The sequence below is a fragment of the Artemia sp. Qi Xiang Cuo genome, chromosome 3 (genome assembly GCF_049724085.1).
Source record: "Artemia sp. Qi Xiang Cuo chromosome 3, ASM4972408v1, whole genome shotgun sequence".
In the NCBI taxonomy this organism is placed as follows: domain Eukaryota; kingdom Metazoa; phylum Arthropoda; class Branchiopoda; order Anostraca; family Artemiidae; genus Artemia; species Artemia sp. Qi Xiang Cuo.
In genome coordinates this window covers 72,465,809-72,471,808 of record NC_142796.1, presented here as the reverse complement: position 1 = coordinate 72,471,808, position 6,000 = coordinate 72,465,809, and the positions used below count along the sequence as shown (strand labels likewise).

The window sequence follows — 6,000 nt, the reverse complement described above, 5'->3', positions numbered from 1 at the left end:
ATCAGTGTTTTAACAAATGTAGTCCTTCTGCGCCGTCCAAATTAAAGGGAAATTGGTGTGCCTGGCCCCTCCCCTCTGATTTGTGGTGCCAATGGCTTCAGTGCATATGATACAATCTAGTGTCTAACCATTTCGCACCTAATACCTGATAAATATTCAACTGTCGCAATTTTCTCTATCTTAATGAATGAAAGTTTATATCCAGCAGTGCTCTTTCATGCATTTAACCAGGGAGGACGTTAAAAAATCTAAGTAAAAGTTCCGTAGCTTTTGTCAACAGATTCTTTCATATTTTTTTAATTGCGCTTCTTATACAGCCGAGTTGTACTTACACCATTTTTCAATGAGTTGTTACATATTGAACATCTGTTTTAACGACCTTAATTTTTTTTTCTTTAACTTTTCGGGTAGTTAGTTGTACATGTGTGTCCCAAGATGAGATTTGAAATTTGAAGTTGATCAAATAATTCCGGTATTTATCTCTCATAGGAATGGAATTTTATTTCTGGATTTCATTATATTGTAGAAACAGTTTATGTATATCGGATTTCTAATTATAAAAAGGTAAGACCATAAACAGTTAATTTTCATTTTTTAGGCCGAAAAGGACGTCAATTTCACCACAAGAGTAACTTAGCCATGGCTAATAGCCTATTCTGGAGGAATTCAATTCATTTCACACGGGCAATTGGCCTATGCAGTGAAATTTATTTAGGTACACTTCTGTTAAACGGACTCTTTTATAGGTAAAGTTCTACCAAATAATATTATTGAGTTAGAAATAAAGTGAATACACCATTCGATGCCTTTTTTTATGCTGATTACGAAAATAATAATCATTTCTATTGGAAATGAATTTCAGCCCTCTCCCCTATATATACCTAACCTAACCTAACCCAGCCTAACCTAATCTAACCCTGAATTGGCATATATAGGGGGGGGGGCTGAAAATCATTTCCGATAGAAATGATTATTATATTCATAATCAGCATAAAAAAGGGCATCGAATGGTGTATTAACTTTTGTCCTAACTCAATAATATGATTTGGTAGAACTTTACCCTTTTATATAGTGCTAGTTTGGTTAATGCTAATGAAATAAAATAACATAGGTTGAACATATAGTAGTTTAGAAACAAATTTGGGCTATATATTTGCACATTAGGGGGTCGGGGGCAAAGCATATCCTAAATACGTAACCTCACCTAGGTACCTCCCCCCCCCCCTAAACCCCAAAAAACAACAATTTAAATACAGTTCTTGCCTTTGTTTATATCCCAGAAGGCACTGTAAACCTGTTTTCATCACGCGTCTCTGTCTATTTCGTGACTGGTATGCATTGCCGTATATAAAAGAGTCCGTTTAATAGAAAAGTACCTTTATTTGTGGTACTTTCGCATTATCAGGGCCCCTCTAAAGAACTCCAACAAGAGATGCTACAGTCAAACGGGAAAGATGCAAGGAAAATCCCGTTTTTACAAGATGATTCAATACACCGCAGTAGAGAAATACATTGTATAGCGTGGTTTTAAGATATTTAAAGCGTTGTTCTTTGATGTGTGGGGGGGAGGGGTACCTAGGTCAGGTTACATATTTAACATATGCTATGCTTTGCCCCCCACTCCCCATAATGCGCAAATATATAGCCCAAATTTGTTTTTAAACTATTATATAGTCATCCTATTTTATTTCATTAGCATTAACCAAACTTGACTTTTTAGAGAGGCCCGGATAATGCAAAAGTACCTTTTTTATAAATACATAACACAATCAAAAAGTAGCATGTGCAAAAATAATTTTCAGAAAGATTATTACATTAAATTTAATTCCAGGAGAAATGGAGGATAAATCCATTACCTCCTCTTGCGATTGTCCATATTCAGGTTTTATGATATAGCATGCACATTGTTCTCTCCCCTTCCTCAAAGTTTACATGATGCGGTCCGCCATAATAAGTCGATAATGGATGCTCATTGCTAATCGAATCTGCAGGTCAAAAACTTAAGTGCCGGCGCTCTATCACGGGAGAGAATCACCGGTTTTTTTTTTATCTTTGGTATTTGGGCCAAGAAAATACAACGGCTTATCAAATTCTGTCATTACTGTTAATATGACAATAAGAGAAAACTTGGGGAAATGAGGTAATTTACAGCCAGAGAAAAAGAAGGGAAATGCAAATTCTTAAGCCGAAACCTTCGCTCAACCGTCCTTGGCGCAGAAAGAAATATAGGCAAGCGTCAACAACTAAATAGGAAAAAAAGGAGACTCGAGAAAATTTTTGGTAAAATTCTAGTTTAGCTACTTCTCACTATTTTGGAAAGGGGTTAGGCTAGAAAAATGAAACTTTCAGTAATGAAGCAAGGGCCAAAAACATACTCTGGGAAGGTATTGCCAAGCTTCTGTATTAACCCCTTCTGATTTCCAAGTCTTAGAATTTTGCCTACTTGACAAGTCTATATCCCAATTAAAATTTTGACAAAACAACATTTTACCTTAATTTTCCAGTTATCAGTTTCTTTTTCTCTGGCTTTAGTTCTGAAAATGCAATTCCTGTTATTTGAGTAGAATTTCAAGCCATATTAATGGTTCTTTTTTTGAAACTTAGGAAATGTACCTGTATATCCTTAAAACCATATAAATTGGGACTGAGCAAAGTTGTGAAGCTAAAAACAATTTTGTTGTACTTTATTTAAGTATAAAATTTATTTTGCCAGGTTTCACTTTTGAAACACACGGATTTTTAAATGTCATCAAAGGTCAGGACTTTCTAGAGGGTGAAGGAGTGGAGATATGTAGTTCAAAATACCTTCCCAGGACATACTTTGGCTTATAGAACCATTCCTGAAAGTTTCGTTTTCCTAACCTTACCCCTTTCCAAGATAGTGAAAAGTAGCTAAACCAGAATTTTACCAAATCTTTCACAGTTAATAAAGAAGGTAATTAAAGTCGATTCCGCACGTACATGTCTTGTAAGGCACTCAAATATTCCAAAAAAGTTATAATTCCTCGTCCTTGATTAAGCAAGTTTGGCTACTCTAGCTAGGTATAGGCAATACAATCAAATGGTCCCCCCGTATTTGTTTTCTTTTGTTCAGTGGAAGAGGGGGTACTTGCGTATTATAGCAACCACACTCAAGAAGGGAATTCGAGTTAATCATAATGAAATATACCAAAACACGATGAAAATATAATACTTTAGTAACAAAATTATGGAAACTGCAAGAGAAAATTATGGAAAACTGGCCGCCCCGAACGCATTATATTGAATACCTAACCTAACCAACTCTGTATATTAAATATATAATTAAATATACCTGCATAGTAATTTATATCTCTCAGGCTAAGCTAATTATCTCCGACTGAAAGAGAAACCGGTTTTATACCAGTTCAAGAACTACAGTGTGGTCGCTATAATACACAAGTACCGAAGAGGGTTGTGAAACAACTTCAAACAGAAGGATACAGGGGCTCAAAAAAGAAATTTTTTAGTCAAACAGGTTTCTTTCTTAAGATAAGATTAAATTACCTACCTCAATACTGAATATTTGGAATTTTTTCAAATTTGGCCTATAGTCTGCTTTTCTTGAAGTAGGCCTATTAGCAGGGGCGTCGTTTGGGTAGGGCAAGGGGGGAAGTTGCCCCTCCAATAATGTGGAGAATAAGTTATTATATAGCCCATGCTCGTTGAAAATCCGTATTTGGATCCCTCTTGCCCCCCCCCCCCCAATGAAAATACTATAGATTTGCCCCTGCCTATTAGGTCTGGCAGGATAATTCCTATGATTTGAGCTGAATTCTTAGCTTAACTTGGGCTTAATTTTGAGCTTGATTCTCGGCTCAATGGGATTACAAGCAGAGAAGGAGTTGGAGGAATACGCTTGGAAACATTTTCTGGATCCTAATTATAGGCTACCCATTCTTGGATGTTCATTCAGCTATTTTGACAGTTTTCTGGGCTATTGAAAAATCACCCTTCTCCCGCTTCTACACATTTTTGAACTAACAAGAAAACACAATTTTTTATTTTGTATTTTAATAGCCCTTGCATTTATTTCTTTTCTATGAGTGTAAAATTCGTGGCGTGTCTAATTAGGTGATAATATGTCACTACTGCTTATCATTAGATAATTTCCAGCTTTACGATAATTATCTTGGTTTTCAAGCTCTCACGTGATTCTCTATGGCAAAACATTGATTAAGCGGCTTTTCACTCTCTTTTGGAATTGTTGAGCAATTTGAATGAAACTTGCGAATACCCAAACCTAGAATTAAGGCACTGAAAATTGTTTTCCAGCTTTCGCATCCGATCCTACATATAGAACTTAAAACTTAACATATTCCATTTGACAAGACTGACTTGCAAGCCTATATTTCCTTGGACTGTAAGTCGTGGCAAAGCAGTCTCCAAGAAAGAGTTAGGTTAATTTTTTTTTTTTTTTTTGAGCTAGGACTCACTTTTAATAATTTGAAAACCAGGAAATAAAATACGCAAATTCTTGTTCAAAATGAGGAAAAACGAATAGCAAGTTAAAAAAAAACTAAAGAAATAATGGTCTATTTTTTTAACAAGAAGACGAAGTATAACAGAGGAAATTGCAAAAGGATATTACAAATTACAAAATCAAAATAACAAACGGCCTCCTACAATAGGTTGGAATTCAATGGACCATATTTGGTAAGATAATGTTTACTAAAAGATTAGTACGTACACATATATAAGAAAACACTAGTGATTAGGGGTATCACATCTAATTACCTAAAATTTATCGTAACAAGACTTGGGGTAACTCTTATAAGGGTGTGAATCCATGCGCCTATCAAACTAATGCTCTAACAGAAGGGCTACCGACCTCTTATATTAGTTGATTTAGTGACAGGGGTAAAATACAAATGTACAACACGATTTTAAACTGACTGGTTTTGACTAAGCATGGCAATCACAGATCTGCGAGTACCGTAAGAGACTTGAGGCTTTTCATATCTCTGCTCTGCCTTTGCTATGTGCTTCAAGCAGGAGCAAAGATAAAATGGTATTGTGGATGGAGGTCAAAATTGTGAGTGTTCGATGTATTTCTATTTTTTCCCTACCATTCATCCTTGTAGACTCAAATCATTGCCACACTACTACAGTCTCGTATATCCAACCGCATACACATATTTAATAACAGTCATTTGATGATACTTAATTCATAGATATCAAGTGATGATACGTTTGATACTTAATAATGACAATTGTTAAGACAAGCCGCTGCTACCACAAATCTATTCAGCTTGTGGGCATTTAGCTAGGGGCTGCGCACCAGGTCGTTTTGGTGCAAATTGTTGAGTTAAGTCGTTACAATTTTATGTTGTATCTTGAACATCAGATCCCTCGTATCGCCAGCAAGGTCACCAAGGACGTTGCTCTCGTGATATTTTCTCACTTCTGCAACTAAAAAGTTACTGTTGACGTTAATGTCCAAAAAAATTATATTATCCCACTCAAAGTTATAGTAAAAAAAGCTATCCTACATAAAATAGCCACCCCCCCCCCAGAAAAATCTTCCTGGATAGTCCCGTCCTCGCTGAAATTTCCTTCCCAAAAATTTCTCACGGGTGATTCCACCTGAAAAATTCTCCTTAGCATACTTTGATTTGAAAAAGCATTTAATTTCTGATCTTTTTTCAAATCATCTTAGAAATTCCCCTCCGTGGAAAAAATTTCTCGCGGAAAATTTCCCCACAGAAAATTTCCGTTATGGAAAATCTAGCTGGAACTTCTTCCGTGGAAAAAATCCTCTCAACAATTTACCCCCACTGAAAATTTTCCCCAGAACATCTTCACATGCAAAATTGAGTCGGCAAAGAGAAAGTAAGACACATAAAAAAAATCGCATATGAAACCTGGAAAATTCTTCCGGTGTTAAATTTCCCCTGGAATGTTCATCCTCGGAAATTTCCCTCCCCTTGGAAAATTCACCCCTTGGAAAATCCCCCCCAATAAAAAAAAGTGTGCATATAA

General features: G+C 35.9%; 1 protein-coding gene across 1 annotated transcript in view; it reads left to right on the top strand.

Moving 5' to 3' along the window:
- The first annotated feature begins 416 nt into the window (after nucleotides 1-416).
- LOC148954500 (uncharacterized) overlaps nucleotides 417-6,000 on the top strand; it is a 243,521-nt gene continuing 237,937 nt past the window's right edge. The window contains exon 1 of the mRNA XM_089086552.1: nucleotides 417-564. The gene's annotated coding sequence lies outside the window, so the exon portion shown is untranslated. The remainder of the gene's footprint in view (nucleotides 565-6,000) is intronic.